Below are 22,839 nucleotides of genomic sequence, written 5' to 3' on the forward strand. Positions count from 1 at the left end.
GGAAAGAATTATGGAAATTTTTCAAAAAGTTGGCGTGAGATCTTTTCAGTGTCTGTATCTTCTTGCTACGAGTGGAATGATACCCATGGTTGAAATCATCGTCTCGGGACCAAATATTGCATACTGAAAAATACACTAAAAAGCAATCAAAATTAGAGAATTTTCGCTCGAAAAAAGTGTGCTATTTTTTGGTGCAGTGTTGACCAGGAGACTTAAAAACTAATTTTGGAAAAATTTGGGATAAGCAAGAAAAAAAACTCAAAATTTTTAGCTTTTTTTTGCACGTGCAATTGTACACTAGTTGCAAGTGTGTTTTGAAAGTGTGAGCATACATACAACATACACATATTTATACAAATAGTATTTAAATCAGGAGGTCATATACTAGAATGGGTTTCAAAGGTGCTAGTGCGCGTTTGCAAAAAGGGTTGTAAAGGTGCACATACGCAATTTGATCACACATTTGATCATGCGATACGTGCGTACCGTCGTTTTTTATTTCCCTTCAAAGACATAACCATATCATATGGATGTACATCCATGGGACTACTTGAGACACGGTATCTAGATATAATCAATGGTTTTGGACGCGCCACATGGCATAGGATCAATCAATGTGGATGCGCCATGTGGCATATCTTGCTACTCATACGTACCCCCTTATGTGCTAGCGGGCTCTAGCTTTTTGAAATCGCTAAATATAGCACCCTATGGCCCAAAATCCATAGGATGCATATATAACTCACCACAAAACACGAATAGATAGTCCCGAGTGGTCATAATCCAAAAGATACTTAGCTAGAGACATCAACATATAGCATCTTATGGCCTTTGGGCCGTAGGATGTTCATATACTCATCATGAAACACCTATGTATAGGGCCCTATGGACCTAAGGCCATAGGATGTATATATATAATCATATCAAGACACCTACATATAGCATCCTATGGACCTAAGGCCATAGGATGTATACATACTCATCATGAGACACCTATCATTAATCAAATACATACATTTCCCTATGACATTGAGGCCATAGAATGTATACTTACTATACACAAAACACCTGCATAAAACATCATATGGGCTAAAGGCCATAGGACGTATATATACTCAGCACAAGACACCTACATAAAGCATCCTACGATCCTAGGGCCATAGGATGTTGTATACTCATCATGGAACAACTACTTATAGTGCCCTATGGCCTTGAGGCCATAGAATATATATATATATATATATATACATCATGAAATAACTACATATAGTGCCCTATGGCCCTGAGGCTATAGGATGTATATATACTTGTCATGACACAACCCATGTAGTGTCTGAAACGTCGTACGACCATATGATGTCAACACAAACACCTACATAAAGCATCATATGACCCTAAGTCCAAAGGATGTATACATACTCATTATTAAACACCTACATGTTTCCTCATGAACCACCTACATATAGCATCCTGTGGCTCTAAGTCCATAGGATGTATACAAACTCATCGTGAAACACCTAATTGTAGTACCCTATGGCCTTAAATCCATAGGGTGTATACATACTCATATAGCATCTTATGTCCTTATAGGATGTATACATACTCATCATGAACCACCTACGCATACACATTGTGAAACAACTACATATATCCTTAGGGCCATGGGATGCTATATACCCACCATGAGACAACTACATATAGTTCCCTATGGCCTTAAGGCCATAGGATGTATACATACTCATCGTGAAATAACTACATATAGCATCCTATGGCCCTAAGGCCACAAGATTTATATACCTGTCATGAAACAACTACATATAGTGCCGTATGGCCCTCAGGCCATAGGATGTATATTTACTTGGCACAAAACACCTGCATAAAACATCATATGGACTAAAGGCCATATGATTTATATATACTCAACACAAAACACCTACATAAAGCATCTTATGGCCCTAAGGCCATAGAATGTATACATACTCATTGTGAACCACCTACATATAGAATCCTATGACCTTGGATGTGTGCATATGCATCGTGAAACACCTACATGTAGAATCCTATGGTGCTAAGTCCACAGGATGTTATGTACCCATCATGAGACAACTACATATAGTTCCCTATCGCCCTCAGGCCATAGGATGTATATTTACTCAACACAAATCACCTGTATAAAACATATGATTTATATATACTCAACACAAAACACCTACATAAATAATCTTATGGCCCTAAGGCCATAGGATGAATACATACTCATTGTGAACCACCTACATATAGAATCCGATGGCCCTAAGTCCATAGGATTCTATATACCCATCATGAAACAACCACGTAGAGTGCCCTGTGAATATATATTTATCATGAAACACCTACATATATACTCACAATGAAATGACTTTGTGATGTTTTTCTTAACACATATTTGTTGAAACCTTCTTCTAGGTATGGATTTTAATCAAGGTGATAGAGTATGCATGTTTGTAGCCACACAAAAGGTTTCCCTTGGGAGTGTATGTGAGACAAACCCAAACACATATTGCTCAATCATGCTTATTGGGGAAGGCACTGTATCGGTATCAGTTGATTTGTGTTTTCAGGAGAAAGTACTCATTCCATTCCCAACAATGGATACATTGACAGTGGGAGATGCTTTTCACAGTATTGTGAAATGGAGTATTGGGTTGCTACAACATATGAATGAGATACAGTACAAAGGGGTTTCTATGTCTGAGACTCACAAAGGAATGGGAGCATTGGAGGCACAATCTAATGAAAAGAGCTATAGGGAGGTTTGGAAGGATAAAAGGGTTCAACTTTGGGATGAAATCAATACACATGTAGTAGCCGAAGGGGTTGTCATCTATGTGTGTCCATTTGATTCCGTAAACTTTGGTGAGCTAGGTGAAGATAACATCGGTATTGGTATTGAAACATCCTATGCTTGTGAGGCTACTATTTCTACACAATCTGAAGTATGCAACATCAATTTGGTTTGTTGTCCTATCAAGAAAGTGACAACTATGGATGGAAAAGCGTTGTTACGATATGAGGATTTACATGCTAGTGACACATTACAAGATACATGCATTGAATCAACTCGTATGGCAGAGCCTATTTCAAAATATTGCGTTATAAATAGGAAGCCAAAATGTCTGTGAAACCTTCTAAGAGATCCAATCAAGCATCCATATCATTTGTCCAGCTTGTTTCAACCATAGATTGTTGTTCTATGAGGTGTTGTCAATATGCCAATAGAGATAAGGTCATGGCTATGCACAATGAGTTTTGGGGACAAAGTTTGCAAAATAGAACCAACTATGTGTATGATACAATGTTAACTGTTTCGTGTGAGAACAAAACAACTACAAAGACTTTCTATGTATTTTCTTTTAATCGCAACGAGGTCTATAGTAGATCTTGGCACAAAATTCATGGCATTCCAAACACGTACAAGCAAATAGACATCTTACATGATGTCAATAAAACACTCGAGAGTATTAGTCTCAAGCCAATGTCTAGCACTACATTCAATACGGTTTGGAATACAGAGTTTGCTAATGTGACCTTGTAAAAAACAAGTGAGTTCTCCAAATGTGTTGTGTGTAAGTTGGATAAAGTCTCAACTAGAGTCAACAAAGGATGATGAGCTGATTTCACATTTGACGGATGAACATAGAATTCACATGATGCAACAATAAAGTTGTAGAAATATGTAATACACCTGGCATAAGTTCTTGCAAACACAAAAGGATAAGTATTTATGCATTATACATGATAAAATGGACCAAAAAAAGACAGCAATACCTAGATTGCGGGTGAACTCAAAAGATACGCGGATGCATATCAGTTGCAAGTATCTTTAACACGTATGATAACGCATGGGCATGGTCATGTGATGTATGGTCATTTGAATGTTCTATGGCCTTTAGATCCGAATGCTACAATTGGCTCCCTTGCATTATGCTCACAACATTTGGAAAGAACAGAAAACCATGGGCTAAGAGATTTATGCCATGATGGTATGCCACACAACAATGTAACATTGTTCAATGCATTGAATTGAAGGACAGCTCTAGACTACCAAAACAGAATGATGAAAGAGCATGAGAGGAATGCATCAGCAGCAGTAACACCACCACTGGCTATTGAAGGATGCAATGAAGAGATTGCTAACTTACAATCAGCCTCCTCTCAATGTGTTGTGGGTACCATGTCCACTCCCGTGTTTCAAAAATTGCCTGAGAATCTTTTGCTACAACTAGATAATTGGGCAAGAGAGAATAAGAATTGATATTTATTTGCATACTTATCCTTGCTAGTAGCAAAAGGTGTTTTCGAAACCGTGCATTTGGGATTCTTAATGGTGGGTCATACACATGAGGACATATATGCAATGTTTAGCAGGTTCTCAGAGAGATTGCGAACAAGAATGAGATACACTTTTCCACATTTGATGGAACATTTTCACAAAATTTGAAAGCTCAGCTCCAACACCATTACTGATGAGGCAAGTTCCTGACTTCAAATCCTTTATTAAAGGGTACATGTGTGATGGACAAGATGCTCTTATTGGACGCTCTAAGCCACTTCAATTTCATTTCTTTATGCAAGGTGAAATCCTAGTAATGCAGTACAAAATTCACCCCAAATCACCTGATTAGATACCGAGGGAGTCATGAATTGAGTTGTGAAAAAAAGATGATCAAGGGAAACCAAAATTGCCAGTAGGCTGTCCAGATGTGGTTCCTATAGCAGACTATGTGAGGGATAGTCCGCTTGTTAATCAAGGGATTAAGACATATCTTGAATTTTGGAAAAGATGGACTCTACTAAAGGGAAAGGAGCACGATTCTACAAAATACATGGAGCCAGTTATTATATTGGCAAAAAATAATTAGTGAGCTTGAACAACCAACCAATAAACAAACTGGTGAATATACATCATTTTGGCCAAAGACTACATGGAGTCATCGAATGCAGTAGATAGAGGAAGACATAGACGAGTTTCAAGGATATGAAGAATTGAATGATCATTATGTTGGTCCTCAAAGTGCAAGGCCACAAGAAGCTTTTACGCCTCAAATTGATGTAAGGAAAGGGGATCTTGTTCTTGTGAGACCCGCATATCCAGAATCCAGAATATCCAATATGGCTAGGAGTTGCAAAGTCAGATGTTGATGTAGACAACTCATCTCTTAACTACAAGAAAGTTTTCATTCAATATTGGGCACCAAAACATCGAAAAAAAAACCCACAATCCAAGAACAATATGAGGGTTAATGGAAAAAGAATTGGTGCTGCAATCTTGCTGACCCAAAGTGTTGGGAGTGTGTTGATGCAGTTGTGTGGTCATGGACTTTAAGGGGTAGAAGACTTGCAGAAGCAATTAAAATCCCATCCAATGTTGTGGAGAAAGCACAAAGTAGCTTAATAAGAGAAACTGAATAGCATTTCATTTTCATATATTGTTTTTCTTGTTATCTGTGTCTATGTATGTTTTATAAAGTATCAATTAACACCAACGTGAAAATACAATTTTGTATGGGACAAAAAAAGGGGTTTCTCAACAGCACCATTTTCTTGAGACTCTATCTCTTTGTCTAATGTAACACAAGTCCTCAACAAAAAACTTATCTATAACTTTCCCAAAATAAATAAAATTTTCCCAATTCAAATGGGAAATAGGAATCCATAGGCATTAAAATCAGTCCCAAAGTTGTGGGATTTTCCCATTTCATCTAAAAGAGTGTTATATTCCTGCTTAATGGCTTCTTCAAAGTCATTCCAAACTGTCTTCATATTCCCATATAAGGTCTTGGATTTGCTCAATAAGCTCTCGAATTACTAATCTTGCAAAGGAAACAATAATCAATCCTTGTGGAACCCCTTGAAGCCTCATATCCCTTACATGGCACTCAAGATATCCTCTAGGATCATAACCATAAAAGGTACTGCATCCCTCATACATTGCTTGTAATGCAATTTCTACTGCTTCTTCCATTTGCTTGATTTTAGTGACATGCATATTGTATGGAGACCGTGCATATGATAAAACTTTCTATAACTACATAATTTACCTTTGATTTCCCAAACTCACAAACCCTCACCCTATCCTCCTTCGCATTGGGTTCACCAAATCTGATGTCAAGAAGTGTGTAGTGTGGCTAGAAAAGCGCCGGGCCTCTGACTATGAGGATTCATAGCAAAATCAAGCAAGTCGTAGAATATTTGAAGCTAAAAACACACTCAAAAAGAAAAAAACTCCATCCATGAAAGCTTCACTTTGAAAAAGAACAAAGATCAACTCAAAACTCTTGTGTGTGTGTCTGAAGATTAGGTGTAGCCTCAATCCCAATTGCACCGATGCAGTGGTCTCAAAATGTCATGTAGCATACATACCACCATACCACAAAGTTCCATGTAATCGTGTACATTGAAGTTCTCACTTGGATCAAAGGGCATAATGATTCCATGAGCGTTTGGAGTTTTTATTTGATCAATATCACATCACATCTTGCATCATAGGCTAGCAAAAAGTAGTCCCATAGCCCCATCATAGAATCCATCGGTGAAATGAATTTAGTCCCTATGATTTCAAAAACAACAGCATGCATGAGTGAACCATTGAGTTGCATTATGTCCACCATCTCATTTGATACCGCGAACGTTGCATGCATAGCTTCTCTAGTAGGCATAAAATCCTCTAGAGCCTCATCTAATAGCATCATAAGTTCTTCATCATCTTCATGTTCTTCATCATCTTCATGCATAGCTTCTCTAGTAGGCATAAAATCCTCTAGAGCTTCATCTAGTAGCATCATAAGTTCTTCATCATCTTCATGTTCTCTTTGCTTTACATCTTGCTTTACATCCAATACCCAATTATGTTGTTGAATGTCCCTGTCATAAAGAGCTTGAAGCCCTTTTAAATAATCATTCATAATAACCATAAGTTCTACATCATCATAAGAAAAATCTTGTAAGACATATTTACACCGATTAAAAGAATCATCGTTAAGTTGTTGTCCTAAGTCAAGTTGTTGAGTATCCTTCTCATATGTATCTCGAAACCCCTCCAAAGCTTCATCCAAAAGAATCATACCTTCCACGTCTTCCTTCTCATGAAATGAACCCTCTTGAGAACTCATATCATACTGCAAGAGACCCTCATTACACGTTCCATGCATATTGGCCATATGTCCCTCAACCCTCTCGTGTTCTTTTAAGTACCTTTGCACCTCTCCTTCAAAGAAATTTGTATGTTTCACAAAGATAGCATTCACCTCTCTCTTCAAATCATAGGCCATAGGGTGCTCTCTGTGCTAGTAAGAAATCCTCTATGATCTATGTTTGCACCCTATGGACCTAGGGCCACAAGGTACCCTTTATGCCAGTAAGAAATCCTCTACGTAAATATTGAGACCCTGTGGCCCCAAGGCCATATGATATCCTCTATGGTAGTGAGAAAAACCCTCTATGCTCTATGTTCACAAACAATTAAAAAATCTAAACAATAATAAATAGAGTATCCTATGGCCCTAAGACCATAAGATGTCATTTATTGCACCTATAGTTCCTATTTGGTATTTTATTTAACTATACAAAGTTAAATGAGGCACTTACATAGATAAACTATGATGATTCTAACTTTGAATCTATTACTTAACATAAAAATACAATAGAAAAACTCTTAATATAAGTTTTTGCCAAAGAGTCTCCATCAACCACTACTCCATGTGAATGGCTACAATAAATCTTCACGAGTAGGTAAGCTTATCCGCTTCTAATGCCAACTTGTTATTTCTTCTACATATATATGCTTCTTTTGCTTATCATCCTCACTACCTTCAATGCTCGATGGTTAATTGATAGAAGAACCCACATTTTTCATGTCCTCTATTCTTCATATTTCCTGGTCTTAGTAGCCCTTCTTTGTTGCTGCCCTTGTATATTTTCATCATAGCAGAGCTTTTTTTATGACTACTACAACAAGAAGCACTACTATTACTCACATCCCTTACTTTTCGCCACTCCTTGACTTTGGTGATCTTTTGCTTCTTTGTTACTTTACCTTTGGTAGCTTTGTCTATTACTATCTGGTTACTTCCTTTTCTTGTTACATCACTCTCAACAATTTCTCCTTTTAGTGCAAATTATTCTCTCTCAATATCCCCTTTTCCCCTTTGTCAGACGTCTCTCTTGACGACTACTGTATTTTTGTGCCATGGATGCTACTACTTGTTGAATGTCTCCCTTATTGCGGATTGTGAATGTGTCGCTAGCCAAATGTGACCTCAAAGCCACCGATGTTAAGAGTTGATTTGGCTAGTGATTATTTGCCATGGAGGAGGTCATGGAAACTCGTTTTATCTAAATTGATTTTACACCCATAATTCTATATGAATGATAACCACTCTCTCCAAGACAATGTTCTGGAAAGGTTTGCCTTGAGCCGGTTGAAAATCAAGACTGGCCGGTTAAATGGAGACAAGAATTTTACAAACAACAAGCAACTTCAATTTTATGTGTGGGATTATACAATGTGATGTTGACCACCTCTCTTTATATGGACACAAAGTCTTTTGACCTTCCACCTTCATAGGTCTTTTCATTTCCTAAACTCACCCTTCACTTGGGCAGTTAAGATGTTTCAAAGGGCTATTTATTTTTTCAAGATTGGAGAGACCTAATACTTTGAAATGGAAGTGTTGTGAAATTTGGATTAAGTAGGAGCCTCCAATATGCCTCACCATGAGAATTGCAGTAGGTGCTCTACTTCCATTTGGCAAAAGGTCAGTAAAAGCTTCCCTAAATTCAATCGACACTTCCAGAAAAACATTCCAAATAGAAACCCCCACTATGTCTTCACCTGTGATGTGAAGGCAAGGAAAAAAAAAAAGGCATTTCAATGCAATTGAGAAGTGTCAAAAGGAAAATTGAGCTTGACCAAAGTTGAGATGCACCTTCTCATTTGTGCTATGTAATCCAATTATTGGACACAGAGCATATGAAATATTCATCTGCCTTGTGTCTCCTACTAGGCATCCAATTTTTGCAAAGAAAATGGTGTTGCTGGAGTGGTCCATACCGGCACCAATGACATCCAGATTGGAGAAGGTCGGGCCAAACTACACTCCCATTTTGTACAACCTACCATCATTCCCATGATAGCCACACGAGTTTAGATACCATTCAGGCTGCTCGTTGCTAGTATACTAGTATCAAAGGAAAAAGGAGCGTGACCAAAGTTGAGAGACACCACCTCATCTGGGCTATGCAATCCAATGATGGGAAAAAGAGCGCATGACATCCTCAGCCTGCTCGTATGACCCACCTTCTTCCCATTTTTTATGAAAAAAATGGTGTTAGAAGCATGGTCAATGCCAGCACCAATAGTATCCCCAGTAGAAAAGGTCGGGCCAAACCTGTCTGCCACAGCTGAGGATCCAAAGAACAGGTTACCGTCATCCCCATGATATGCACAAGAGTTGCGATACCATCCAGGCTGCTTGTATGCTTGGAAGAAATTTTGCTGAACGAAACCTATGGCTATGTAGCCACAATCACCTTTGTTTATTACAGTGAGCTCAAAGTAGTAGCTCTGACTGGGATGTCGGAAGCATGCAACGCAATTTGCTTGAAAAGAAACTGCTGGAAGTTCCGCAATTGTTTGGGGGGGCACTGGCTGTGCGATATACTGAGCGAAGAGGCCATCGGGAGAGAGAGACACTATATTGCTGTCCTGGAAATTAGGATCAGAGGTAACTAGCCTGGATGGCCTTTGCTCTGGACAGAATGCAGAATCATTAAATGCCACCTTAACACATGCCCTTGGCGACCCAAGAGCCACAATGGGCATTACCCTACCTGACAGTGTATTGGTGATTACAGCTATGAGAGAGCCATTATACACAAAGAATATCTCTTCATGGCCATGGTGGATACCAGCACCCATTGTATCACCCTTCCTTGACATTGGTCCACTCCTCCCTGCTGCCTGCCATCAGCAAAGATGTAACCATGATCCCCGACGTGGTTTAAGCCGCAAGAGTTAGGATAGCGTCCAGGCAAAAAGTTGTTGCGAAAGCTCTCTGAGCCTGTGAAGCCCAGGCCTACTACATTGTTCCCATCGAGCTCCTCTATGGTGATCTCAAAGTAAAAGAGGGTTGTTAATCGTAGTAGCTCATCACGTACAGGCACTGCCATATCCGCGATTGCAGCACCTACATTATCTGATTCTACAGTAGCAGCAGTGTTGCGAAAGCTACAAGAGAGACCATCTGGGGACAACAAAAGCAAGTGTCTGTTGCACCTGGCACTGTCCAGGTGGGAAGGATACAAATGCCGCGGCTGAACTGTTATAGCCGAGCTGCTGGTGTTGGCATCCTGCCGGCTCTGATCAACTTCTCTTGCAAACAGGTTAGCATCATCTGCCACCACACAGCAGCATCATTAATTGAGTAGATACACACAATTGTATTAGGTCTAAAGGGACATGTCCTAAGTTGCATTGTACGTTATACGGTGTACGTATAATACGCTTTAAACGGACGTATTATATGCACCTATCTCCTAAATGGTGCATCTAGATGTTTGTTGACGTAGTAAGGGTCATCAGTTTATGCACATCTATTTGGCATGCTTTAGTGATCAGTCGAGTGCGCTTTGCAAAACAAAAAAAGACATTCTTACTGGCCTACCTAAGGCAAGGCTATGTGATTGTTTCTTCATGGCACATAATGCCATGAAGAAAGTTAAGAAAAATAGATAATTCATGATCATGGTTGTTTTCAGGAGAAAATTACCTGTTGATGGGATTAACTTGCCACTTGCTGCTCTCATTTGGCGTTGGACGTACTGTAGTTTTTCGCTACACTCAACATCGTGAGGAGCCCAGTCCAGGACATGCCTGAGCATGCTCACAGAATCAGCAAAGTGCCCAAGCTGGGCCTCATGCAAGGCAGCATCTCTATATGCAGCACGCTTCGCCCGAAACTGGGATTCCTGCTCAGGGAACTTGTGAAACAAGCGACTCCGTACATCAATATCATCTGTTGCAATGTGGAAAGGGCGTAGGTCGTCTGGTCGGGAAGGGCTCATAGCCATGTGGCAAGGTTTCCTCAGTATCGTCCACCTGTCATAGGTGTGGCCATCAGTTGCCTTGACAGGGTCACACATGATTTCCCATGTGACGGGATCTTCGTACCACTTGACCAAACTGGGGCTTCGTTTGGCACTGCCACTGGCATGTGTCACAGGCCTGCTTGAGGAGTTGCTCCTGCTTGCAGCATCACCCTGATTCTTAACTGATAAACCACCTAATGCCGCCAAAACCTACATTTAACATCAATCAGTCAAGGCTTAACGCAGTACTAAATAGTAAGGGTTTAAGAGAGAGCACATACATCCTCAAAAAACTTCTCTGCGTCGCTGGTCTGCGGTTGTAAACTGTGTATAATGGACACCGCCGCCTCAATCCTATGACTGTGAGACTCCAGTGCTATAGTTATGGGCTGCAGGGCTTGCCTTAATTCTTTTCGAAGAGCCACGTGCTGCTCTTGCTTTAGAGAGATAGAGGTGGAGAAACAGCTCTCCTGCAGTTCTTTGTTCACCTTCAGCATAGCTTCTTGGAAAGCATCCTGAGCCTGCTTGCCTTCAATAGCCACCTGATGTAATGAAAGAAGGTTAAGTGATCCTTATAATCTGTTAAAAAAAGGTTGTGGACATCTGCCCTTGTGCACAACCCATTCCCGTCCCTCCGAAATTCAACCTCATGAAGTCTTTGCACAGGAGCCAGCATGTGGTAGGTTCACCTGCAAGAGCTCATACGACATCACACTTCAGAAAGTGGGAAACCCTTTCCTCTTCTATTTCCTTTCCCAAAGTCAACATCATGAACTCTTGCATGGGAGCCAGCATGCAATAGGCTCGCCTAGCAAGCGCTCATGATGACATCGCTCTTCGGAAAGTGAGGTTTCAGATGTGCAGAACTTCATAATGATTACAACAAAACATTACATCAAGTGCAGCCACAGAAAGCCTGGTTTGGAAAGACGTCATGACGCGATCACGAAGCACTTGTAGTCTGGACTGGATCTTGTTAGCATCCCAAAGAGAGCGCACAAAGCCCTTGTTCAAGATTTTACTCGCCATTAAGATAGCATTTTCCAAGTCCTCTTGCAGGGCACCTGCCAAATCGTGATCAATTAACACAATTCAGGAGCAGTACAGGTCATTATACTCTGACACAAGAAGTTTCTTGACATTTTCCTTCCAAATGGTGATCTAATTGGTGGGGGAAATGCCAAAGCCTTATGTTTCCCTAAAATATTCAACAACATGAGCTTCTGCAGACGACCTATACCTATAGCTATGTGCACAAGACAATTTTCCCTTGAGGCCCGGTTAATTACCTAAAGCCCATACAGCACTGTTGTTGCGGAGCACCAGCGCCTTCTCCTGGGTTTGCTGGATGTAATCCTGGAGGCTTTGCAAGAAGCTGTGGAGCTCCTGCATGACCTGAGCATTCTCCGTCCTCTGCTCGCATTGCTGAATGATCTTGCTGATGATGCCCACTAAGGCACCGCCAACGCCCACCAAGTCCGCCATGATCTTAATATGCTCTCACCCACAGGCTACAGCCCGCGATGAATCAGAGATGAAGTGCGAGAGCGAGAGGGGTACTCACAGGCTACGGCCTTGAAAGGACGGGCTCATTTAATATTCGGTCAACTGAAGGTTGAGCTGCGAGGAAACACTCTTTGGTCTTGTATGATGCCTATGTGTGCACGTTTTCGAAAAAGTCCTGGAGGGTTTGTCGAGGATGCTGTGGCTTTTTTAAAAAGGGAAAATTACCAAAATACCCCTCTAATTTATGGAAATTCCCAAAATACCCCTCATATTTCAAAAATTTCCAAAATATCCTTGTATCTATTTTGGTTGGATTATTCAAGATTTTCTAAACTTTATTCCTTTTTGACAAGTCAAATCCGTGTTTGAATGCTTAGAATGTAATTTGTCACAAATCACCTCCTGAAAAGGCAATTATGTCTAAAAATAATGAAACAATTCATTTCCAAACCCTACATAACAAGCTCAAATTCTAGTTTTAGCATCTTGTATTGATAGACAATCGGTCTTCTCATGAGAAGCTACAAGTTTTTTTATCTTTGGAAATCTCACAACTAGGGGTATTTTTGGAAATTTGAGAAATTTGAAGGGCATTTTGGAAAATTATGACAAACTATAGGGAGCATTTTGAGAATTTTTAAAATTTGAGGGGTATTTTGAAAATTTTCACAAATTAGAGGGGTATTTTGATTATTGTTCCTTTTTCAAATGAGATGAAGGAGACACACTAATGGGCAATGCATTGCATGTGGTAAGGTGGGCCGCAGCCATGTGAGGGCATGGTGTCGTGCAGCTAACAACCCCCTGTCTCTCTGTCCTTTCACACATCTGCCTTCTTTCTATGGCTCATCCACGCCGACTTTTGAAGGTGGTGGTCTTTTGCTCTCTCTTGCTTGCGAGCGGGCTTGCGAGGCTCCATGTCTATGCTTTCTCTCTAGCAGAGACTTGGAGCCCAGCCTGGTGCTGGTGAACAGCCTGTGCACTGCTTCGCTCTCTCTGTTTGTTGCTCATGGTATGGTGCAGCTAATAGCCCCCTTGTCTGTCTCTCCTTCCACACAACAGCCTTCTTTCTTTGGCTCATCCGTGCCCACTTTTGAAGGCGGTGGTCTTTTGCTCTCTCTTGCTTTCGAGGATCCCTATCTATCTCTCTCTATCTATGCTTTCTCTCTTGCGAAGACTTGGAGTGTAAGAACTTGGGTGACTAGACCTAGGATCCTCCTCCCAACCTCCCAATATAAAGGCAGGCTCCTAGCCTCTTGCCCTAGACGGATCCCCTTGTCCACACTGCCTAGCCTGACCCCTGGCCCAGTCCGTCTCCTTGGCCTTGCCCTTGTCCTGACATTACTCCCCCCTTAAGGAAGAGTTTTCGTCCTCAAAAACAAAAGTGGGAAACTTCTTCTTAAGAGCACTAATGTTTTCCCAAGTGGCACCTTCCTCAGGTCGATCTTTCCACTTGATTAAAGCTTGTTGACGTACATGATGATGCGTACGTAAATCAGAGATAATTTAGGTGTTGGCCTAGTTTTCAGACTTTCTGAATGCTCTGGTACACGTAAAAATACTTCCTCCCCTTCCTCAAAGGTACCTTGCCGACATTTCTCATCAGCGTACTTCTTCTATTGATCCTGCGTGTCAGGACAACAGCAAGGCCGGACTAGACAAGGGCAAAGCCGGGCTAGGTAGTGTGGAAAGGGATTCCAACTAGGGCAAAGGGCTAGGAGCCATGCTATATAGTGGGTGGTTGGGAGGTGGACTCCTAGGTTCTAGTTCCCCTTGTCTAACATTGGTATCAAGAGCAAGGTTCCTTTTTTTGGGCGTGGAGCTCACCCCTGTGAGGAGGACGACAAGCCCGAAGGCATGGGCAACATCCCTTGCAAGGAGAAGCCGCCTGTCGGCGACCTGCACCAAGCTACGCCCTTGGGGGCTCTACGGCATCACGCCGGCGTGGGGACCAACTCTCGTGCATGTAGCAGGCGAAGACGAGCATCATACGAGCCGGTGAGCAACTCCAATTTCACACCCGACGGGCGCCCAACCCCATTGGGGATTAGTGGCCAAGTTTTTCAATAACTAGGGGACGGTACCCACAGTGGGTACCCTCCCCTCCCTCTTTTGAAGCTTTGGCAAAGCTCGGCATCCTGACACGGCCGGCAAGTACATCAACCACACACATTCTCTACGTATTATCGGTAGAAAATCGGAAATTTAATAAAGCACCTCAAAGGGAGTTCAAAGTGACGTTATTTTTCAAAATCGATTACGGTCGAACGCAATTCTACCCATAATCGATTCGGCTACAAGGGATTAAGGAATTCCCTACACAGCAGACATTTCGAATTGATTTCCACTTGGATAATATCGACTTCGACGGGATTAGCAAGGCTAATTAAACTTTGCAAGTGCTCTCAATCTCAGGTATTTTTCTGACTATTCATTGCACTGCACTGTGTCGCCATGGATTCAGATATCAATATGACTTTTGATTTTGAGCAAAGTACGCCTGATCCTGCCCATGATGGCCCGCGGCCGAATGCTCTCAAGGAGAGTACCCGCGACGCTACGGTAGGTGATGACACTTATGAATTGCTCGACATTCAAGAATTTCATGCGCTTCAGACACGCATATCAATTATGGAAGGAAATTTTAAATCTTTAAATGAAAATGTCACTAAATTATCCACATTAGTGATTCAATTAATGCAACAACAATCCAAGGGTCCTGTTGACACGCACATGCATGAGCACGTTGCTAAACAAAAGCAAGGCCCTTCTAATCAAGGACAAGGTCCAACTGCTGATACTTTGCACACTCTCACTGCAAAAAAGGTGGATGAGTTGTTGAAAAACGCCAAACCACTGAATTTTAAGGGAGAAGACCGAGACCGCAATAAGGATGCAATGAATATCTTTCTCAGTAAGTGGGATGGAATTCACGCCTTACGGCGTACTCCAAACGCAGTCAGAGCACTGCGAACGAGCCTAACTCTGGAAGGCAAGGCCTACAAATGGTGGATGTCTCTCAAGGAGAAGAATATCATACCACAGAGTTGGGCAGCTTTTGAAGCTATGATTCGCAAAGAATTTTTTTCTACAAATGAGGCCGATTGGAATTGGACGGCTTGGAACACGTGTTCCATGCGCCAATATCCATCATTGCTTGAATAATATCTCACTATCGGGATGTTATCCTCAAGTTGGAAGGATTAGATAACTTTCAGCAAGTACGGGGATTTATACGTGGTCTGACACCAGAGCTTAAGAAGCACGTCAACCCCCAAGACCCTAAAACACTTGAGGAAGCCATAGTGAAAGCACATATTCACGATGATCCAGATGAAAAGAAAGCACAGAATACTCACGTGTCTGCTAATATACATGGTAATACACGCACACAGTATGGGCACAATAAAAGAAAATTTATAGTAGCAAATTCAAAAGCATCTAAAAAACCCAAGGAGTCCAGAGGTCCTCTCTCTCCTGAGGACTTTGACAAAACTATGAAAGAGAAATTATGTTTTCAATGTTTAGGAAGCGGTCATGGCAAAAAGGATTGTCCCAAGGGAAAATCTGTTGCTCAGGGCAAGGAGAAAGCACTGCACACGGTGCAACTGCTGCCTCTTGAGTCTTCCTCACGATTCTCTACAGAGGAAGTAACACACACCGAGGTGGTGCATGAATGCTGTCTCACAGCTTCCATGTGGCAACTGACCTTCGGACCACATGAGTTAGTATGTATGCACAGATCTCTGCAAGGACACAAGGTACGCATCTTGGTAGATGACGGTGCTACTCACAATTTCATCAATTATGGATTGGTCAAAAAACTCGAATTGCCTCAAACTCCGAGTACCCACCACTACAAGGTAGCAATGATGAATGGACATGATACCAAAATCTAGGATACTCAAGTCCGAGCTGTTCCGTTGGAAGTACAAGGTTACTCCACATCCTTGGATTTTCAAGTTATGAACATGGAGAGTGCAGATGTGGTCCTTGGTAGGGAATGGTTGCATAGCCTATGACCATCACTGAAGCTTAGCTATGAGCACAACAGCTTGATGTTCGAATCCCATGGCGCACATGTGTTGTTGTTAGGAGAGAAGGATGTACCTTCTTCACCATTGATATGTACCGTTGAGCTTATGCAGCTCGTTTCTGATAATGAAATAGATCAAGTTTTCTTGTGTTACTCATTGTCTCATTTTCTCTCTAACATTGAATCTGTTGAACATTCCTCAACGTCGCATGCTTCTCTCTCATCTCTTCTACCAATGGCTACTTCCAAACAAGCAAACATTGCTAGTGAGTTACAAAAATTATTAAAGGAATTTCAAGATGTTTTTCCTAATGATTTGCCACCAGGATTACCGCCGACACGATCGGTGCAACATAGCATCGATGTGGTTGCAGGCTGTAAAGCTGTCAGTAAACTGCCCTACTGTATGAGTTACTCTGAAGCTGCTGAGGTGGAACGTCAGCTTGTTGTCTACCTTAGCAGAGGGTTTATACAACCCACTTCTTCACGATGGGCTTCTCCTATCCTATTAGTGAAGAAAAAAGACGGCAGTATGCGCATGTGCGTAGACTACCGTGGCTTAAATGCAGTTACGGTTAAGAACAAGTACCCGTTGCCACGAGTGGATGAGTTGTTTGACAAACTCACTCAAGCTCGCATTTTTATGAAAATAGACTTGCGGTCAGGTTATCACCAAGTTCGTATTCAACTTGCTGATATACCCTAAAGTGCATTGTGAACAAGGTTTGGACACTATGAGTTTTTGGTGATGCCCTTTTGATTAACCAATGCGCCCGCAACATTCATGACACTTATGGATAGTGTCTTGAATCCGTACTTGGGAAAATTTGTCATCGTTTTTCTCAATGACATTCTAGTCTACAGTGCTTCTGAAGAAGAACACTTACAACATCTCATGCAGGTGTTCAAGTTGTTACGAACAAACAAATTATATGCCAAGGAATCTAAGTGTGATTTTCTGAAAGAAGAAATTCACTATCTGGGGCATGTTATTTCAACTAATGGGCTATATATGGATCAATCCAAAGTGGATACAATCCGGCAATGGCGTTCTCCTAAAAATCTTGAAGAGTTACATATTTTTTAAGGATTTGCAGGTTTTTACCGCAGGTTCGTTAAAAACTATGCTAATATTGTTGTTCCCATGACGGATCAACTGAAAGGCAAAGGCAAAGCTTTTCAATAGGGACCCGCTCAACAGCACCGTTTCGATACGCTTAAGGATGCATTAGCTATAGCTCCTATACTAGCTATTGTAGATCCCTTGAAACCATTCGTTTTGGAAACGGATGCTATTAACCGTGCTATTGGAGCAGTCATGTTACAAGACGGACGGCCAATTGCATTTAAAAGCAAGAAGCTTGATGCAGCTCAACAGAACTACTCTGCTTATGAGCGCGAAATCTATGCAATAGTGTCTGCCTTAAAAACATGGCGGCATTATCTGTATGGTGCTCAGTTTGAGATTGTGTTTGACCATGAAAGCATCAAATGGTTTACGCAACAAACGAATTTGAAGGGTCGGAAAGCCAGGTGGACCGAGATTCTTCAGGAATATGACACCAAGCTTCGGTATCGTAAAGGTCGATACAATGTGGAACAAAGATACGTAAGAAATAAGAAAATCCCAAATTTAGACCTGACAACCCCCCCCCCCCCCCCCCCCATCACTAAATGACACCTCCCTAGGGAGGTGGGATCAATGACCCACAATAGGCGTCGCGAGGCGGGTGCAATCCGGGTCATCCGATCGACATCCAAACTAGGTGTGAACTAAGCGTGAACTCAAAGATATGTGCACCGCGCCAAATTTGGTGTGAACTCGACGTGAACACGGTGTGAACTGGGGAGGGCCTGCACACCACACCAAATTTGGTGTGAACTCAGTGTGAACTCGGTATGAACTAGGTGTGAACTAGGTGTAAACTTGTCCGCGACGCCGTGATCTATAAACTTATCCCACACACACCTTCCAACGAGCGCACGTTAGCCTAGTGGTTAGAGTCAATCCCGTGGGGGAGAGGGTAGTGGGTTCAAGTCCCGAATTTGAGAAAGTGGGAATCTTTTGCATTCCGTAGGCAATCCAACGATCACGATCAACCGATGATCGTGAGCCATTGATCCCACCTCCCAAATGAAGGTGTCAATTAGTAACGAGCCCCCCCCCCCCCCCTCGCCCACCCAAAAAAAAACGGTCCCGACATTCATGTAAAGGGGGCGGGGGCATGCCTATGTATAGGCTTTTGTGCCTCCTCCAAAAAAAGTACTCCCTTGTGCTCGTGTGGTGTTATAAACTTCCCCTATTCTCATCAATTTAGTAATCACGTCCCCCATTCTGAGAGTATCTCCTCTAGATTCTCCCTTCCTTATTCCTTTTCTACAATCGTATGGATGAATCATAAGCACTACTCGCTCTACATACTTGGTCCAGGAGACCGGATTCGTGTTTTCTAATTTTGTGGAATCTTCGACGATCCTTCCCTCCCCCAACACACCAAAGATCCTGCCCTGCGTTTGTCTGCCTCATGGAAACTCAAGAGTCAACTTCTTTGCAAATGCAATTGCCTATGCTTGCACCTTCACAATCACAACAATATCATGAGCTTCTATGGTGTTGTAGGTGCAATTGGCAGCAGCGAACCAGCAATGGCTGTTCACTGCGATCAACAGCTCTTGCCCATTTGCTACCCCCAAGCTGAACTCATAATGTTAAGCCTCATCGAGTAATTTCCAGGAGATCTCCCTTGCTGTCGTGCGAGACACACTTGTCCTTGCCCCTCTGCCCTCGCACCATTGCTGCGCCTACATAGATGCACCGCCAAGACCACAGCTGCAGAGCAAGGTCGTCAACCCTACATAGCCTCCCCGTGTCCTCTGCTAATGTCTCCTGCAGTCAATGCGTTCCAAACACTGCAGCCTAACACACACACACACACAGCTCTACCCACTCAACAAAGAGCCTCTGAAACGACTAGTGACTCGCCTACAAATCCTTCTTCTGACAGTGAGTGAGTGAGACAAACAGAGAGACTGAGTGAGAGAGAGAGATGATAATCTTAGACCCGTGTAGTCCACGTGCTTGTGTGTGAGAGAGAGACACAGAGTGTAAAACTCTCACTATTAACCACCCCATAAAAGAGCTCTAACTAAAGATAGGTAATGACAGGTTGATACAATCTGGAAGCTTGTAGCCTCGGCTCATGAATTACAAGGTTTATCCGAAAAATAGGAGTTACAATATTCTCGATTCTTCAAAAATAATAAGTGTTTTAACAAAAAGAGCTCCGAAAAATGGTATCTGTGCTAACATTCCCCCCCTCCTCACCTGTGTCGTCCCTTGACACAACTTTATGGGTTGAAGTAGTCTTTTGGTTGACGGCTGGCGAGGCGGTCTTTAAGCGCATTTAGTGCCTTTTGGTATTTGATCTTACTCTCTTTATCTGGCACTTGCAAGAACTGCATAGTGACTTTGTTTTCAGCTCCACTGCTGAGTATCCTACAAATCGTGATGTCAGGTTGCTGATCACTGGCCCAAATATTTTTGTTCACCAAGTGAAGAATCCTGTGTAGAACGCTTCCTCAAACGCCAACATATTGTGAGAAGGTAAAAACATACATCTGACATAGAAGCCATAGAGAACTTCTTCGGAAGGTTGGCCACTAAGATCATAGCACAACCCTGTGTTACCCTCGAGGAATGACATCCACGGAATACTTGTTCTAGCTCATGGAATACTTCGATGCAGGTGAGCAGCATTCAACATATTTTGTATAACATTGCACATGATAGATCTGGTAAACTTCTGAAGAAGGACATGGCGCCTATTAGGGTTTTCACCGTGTACTCTTCTGTCGATGGTCCCTTTTCTCGAGCAGGCAATCTGGTGTAACTCAGCCAAGTTGGCCACTTCTTTATTAGTGCCTCATGTGCTTGCCAAGTCCTCACTCTTGCTATAGGACAAAAAGTAGGATCCTTTTGTAGGGGCGCAAGTGCTCTTGTGAACAGAATCAGATACCTTGGATTCTTGTTCAACCGACTCAGTGTCCACCTCGGGTGGTCTTGATCTGAACCATAAGAAGTGGCTGCATTGCTGTTACCACCCTTTCTTTGAAGAGCAATAAAAGCCTGTTCAACTGCACGCTGTCTAGTCCTGTTTTTTCTGGATAGTGAGTCTTGCAACAGTAATGTGCATAATGCATCAAACTTGACAACTTCTGGATTTCCTTGGGTCATCAATCTCCAAGTACTAGCAAAAGTCTGGTAGGAATCTGGTAAGGCATCAAGAACAGTCTGCACAAGGGAACTGTCCGAAATGACTTCACCTGCGAAAATAAGCTGCTCATTGATATCCTTGACACTAGCAAGGAAAGTGTCCATATCATCCTCCTCATGCATAATCTTCGACTCCAGCTCTTTACGCAGCAAAGCAATTTTAGCCTCAGTGCGGCTTGCATAAAGACCTGCTAGAATATCCCAAGCCTGTTTTGCAGATTTTGCTGAACGGATGTGAGGAACAATGGTGCGCTTCACAAACAACGCAATCAATGCATGAGCCTGCGCATCCTTAACATCCCAACGAGCTTGTTCTGCCGTAGGCAAAACAACCCTAACACCTGCAATCCTTGCAGCAAGACCTGCAACATCCTCAACATCGCCTACATCCTCAGAACCAGGACGTACATCAATGCCCTGCACAATGTTCCAGACACCTTTTGACACAAGAACATGTTGCATCATATAAGCCCACATAGGGTAGTTGTCCCCATCCAACCTGTCCTCAGCAACAAACATCTTGAACACATCTGTGTTGTTGTTGTCAGCCATGGTAAATGCTGCACCTGATGTGAAAACTGCCCGAAAATAGGAGAAATGGAGCGAGAACAACCTGTGCTATATAGCACAAACCGTAGAAGACTATAAGGCACCTGTTATGCAGAAAACGGCACTGACAAAAAATTTTGCACAAAATGACGAAATAGCCTGTGCAGTACTGCCTGTAGTGGAAACGGAGCCCAAAATATTTGTCGACCTACGAACGCTCGCCAAAGCTCACTGAAATCGGAGAAAGTGAGCAGGCGTGTGCTGGAGCAGCTGGCGACTAACCCCGGGAGGACGTGACCTGCTCCGATACCAATTGTTGGAATTAGGGTTGCAGAGAAACACACACAGCTTGGAGAAGACGAAGGAAGCTCAAGGCACACAATAGAGAGTGTATTACTTAGTGTGCAATACAAAAGATAGATAGCCCTGTTGGGGTATAGGCGCCTGTGCCTTGCCTGGCCGCCCACTGACTTGTATACCTTATACATAGCATAAGTGTATAGGGGGTTGCTCACTCTTTGAGTCTTCCCACCCACATCGTGTGTGTGTCTCCTTCTCTCTCTCTCACTCTCCATCTGTGGTGCTCCCCGATCCCCTTCAATTGGTATCAGAGCTATGGTGACCGCGGATTGCACGACGGCTTTGAGAGCTTCGAGGCGATAGCTCGCTTGCTCTCGACGGTGGAGTTCGATCGCGGAGTTTCACGGAGAGCGATTTTAGCTTGAGGAGCATTGTCTTTGGAGCTTAGGAGCTTGGTGTGGTCAAGCTTGGTCGAGGAGGCGGTTGCGGTTTCCTTGGTGAGAGGAGCTTTTGAGCTCAGTGGAGCTCGTTAGAGAAGTGCTCGGCGGAGGAGAGCTTGACATTCGAGTGCTTGGATGCTGTTGTGGCAGAGCTCTTGTGTTGGAGCTTGCATTGAGAGGACATTGCATCACGCAGAGTGGAGCAGGAGCAGGAGCAAGTTCAAGACTGTGTGCAGCTCGTTTTTGCCATTTTCGGGCTCTAAAACGCAGTTTTTTGCGTAGCTCCGTCATACAAAGTCAGATCTACATGATCCAGGAGTCTAGGTCAGGGTTTTGGCACGCTCCGGACGCGATGGTGATGTCTATTTGCTGAAATTATGCTTTGAATTACAGCAGGTACAGCAGCAGGTTTATTTGTGCACTTTCGGGTCCCAAAAACACTGTTTTTGGCATAGCTTTCACACCCGGACTCGGATACATATGATCCAGGAGTCTACCTTGGGGTTTTGGCACGCTCCGGACGCGCTCGTCATATCAGAATTTTAAAATTCTGAACGCTGAATTTTCTGCAGCAGTAGTTGTTTATTGTGTGTCGAGGATTCCACACA

General features: G+C 42.6%; 2 pseudogenes across 1 annotated transcript; one reads left to right on the forward strand and one right to left on the reverse strand.

The window, feature by feature from the left end:
• Window positions 1–22,839, forward strand: part of LOC147421757 (uncharacterized) — a 144,167-nt pseudogene that overhangs the window by 37,061 nt on the left and 84,267 nt on the right.
• LOC147421759 (uncharacterized) lies at window positions 8,926–12,706 on the reverse strand (annotated as a pseudogene). Its single transcript, XR_015186829.1, has 5 exons — window positions 12,417–12,706; window positions 12,022–12,191; window positions 11,409–11,669; window positions 10,809–11,337; window positions 8,926–10,433 (listed from the first exon to the last, which is right to left on the reverse strand). The product of XR_015186829.1 is annotated as an uncharacterized LOC147421759 (transcript).

Source organism: Adiantum capillus-veneris, chromosome 27 (assembly GCF_014529385.1).
Source record: "Adiantum capillus-veneris isolate H3 chromosome 27, ASM1452938v2, whole genome shotgun sequence".
NCBI lineage: Eukaryota > Viridiplantae > Streptophyta > Polypodiopsida > Polypodiales > Pteridaceae > Adiantum > Adiantum capillus-veneris.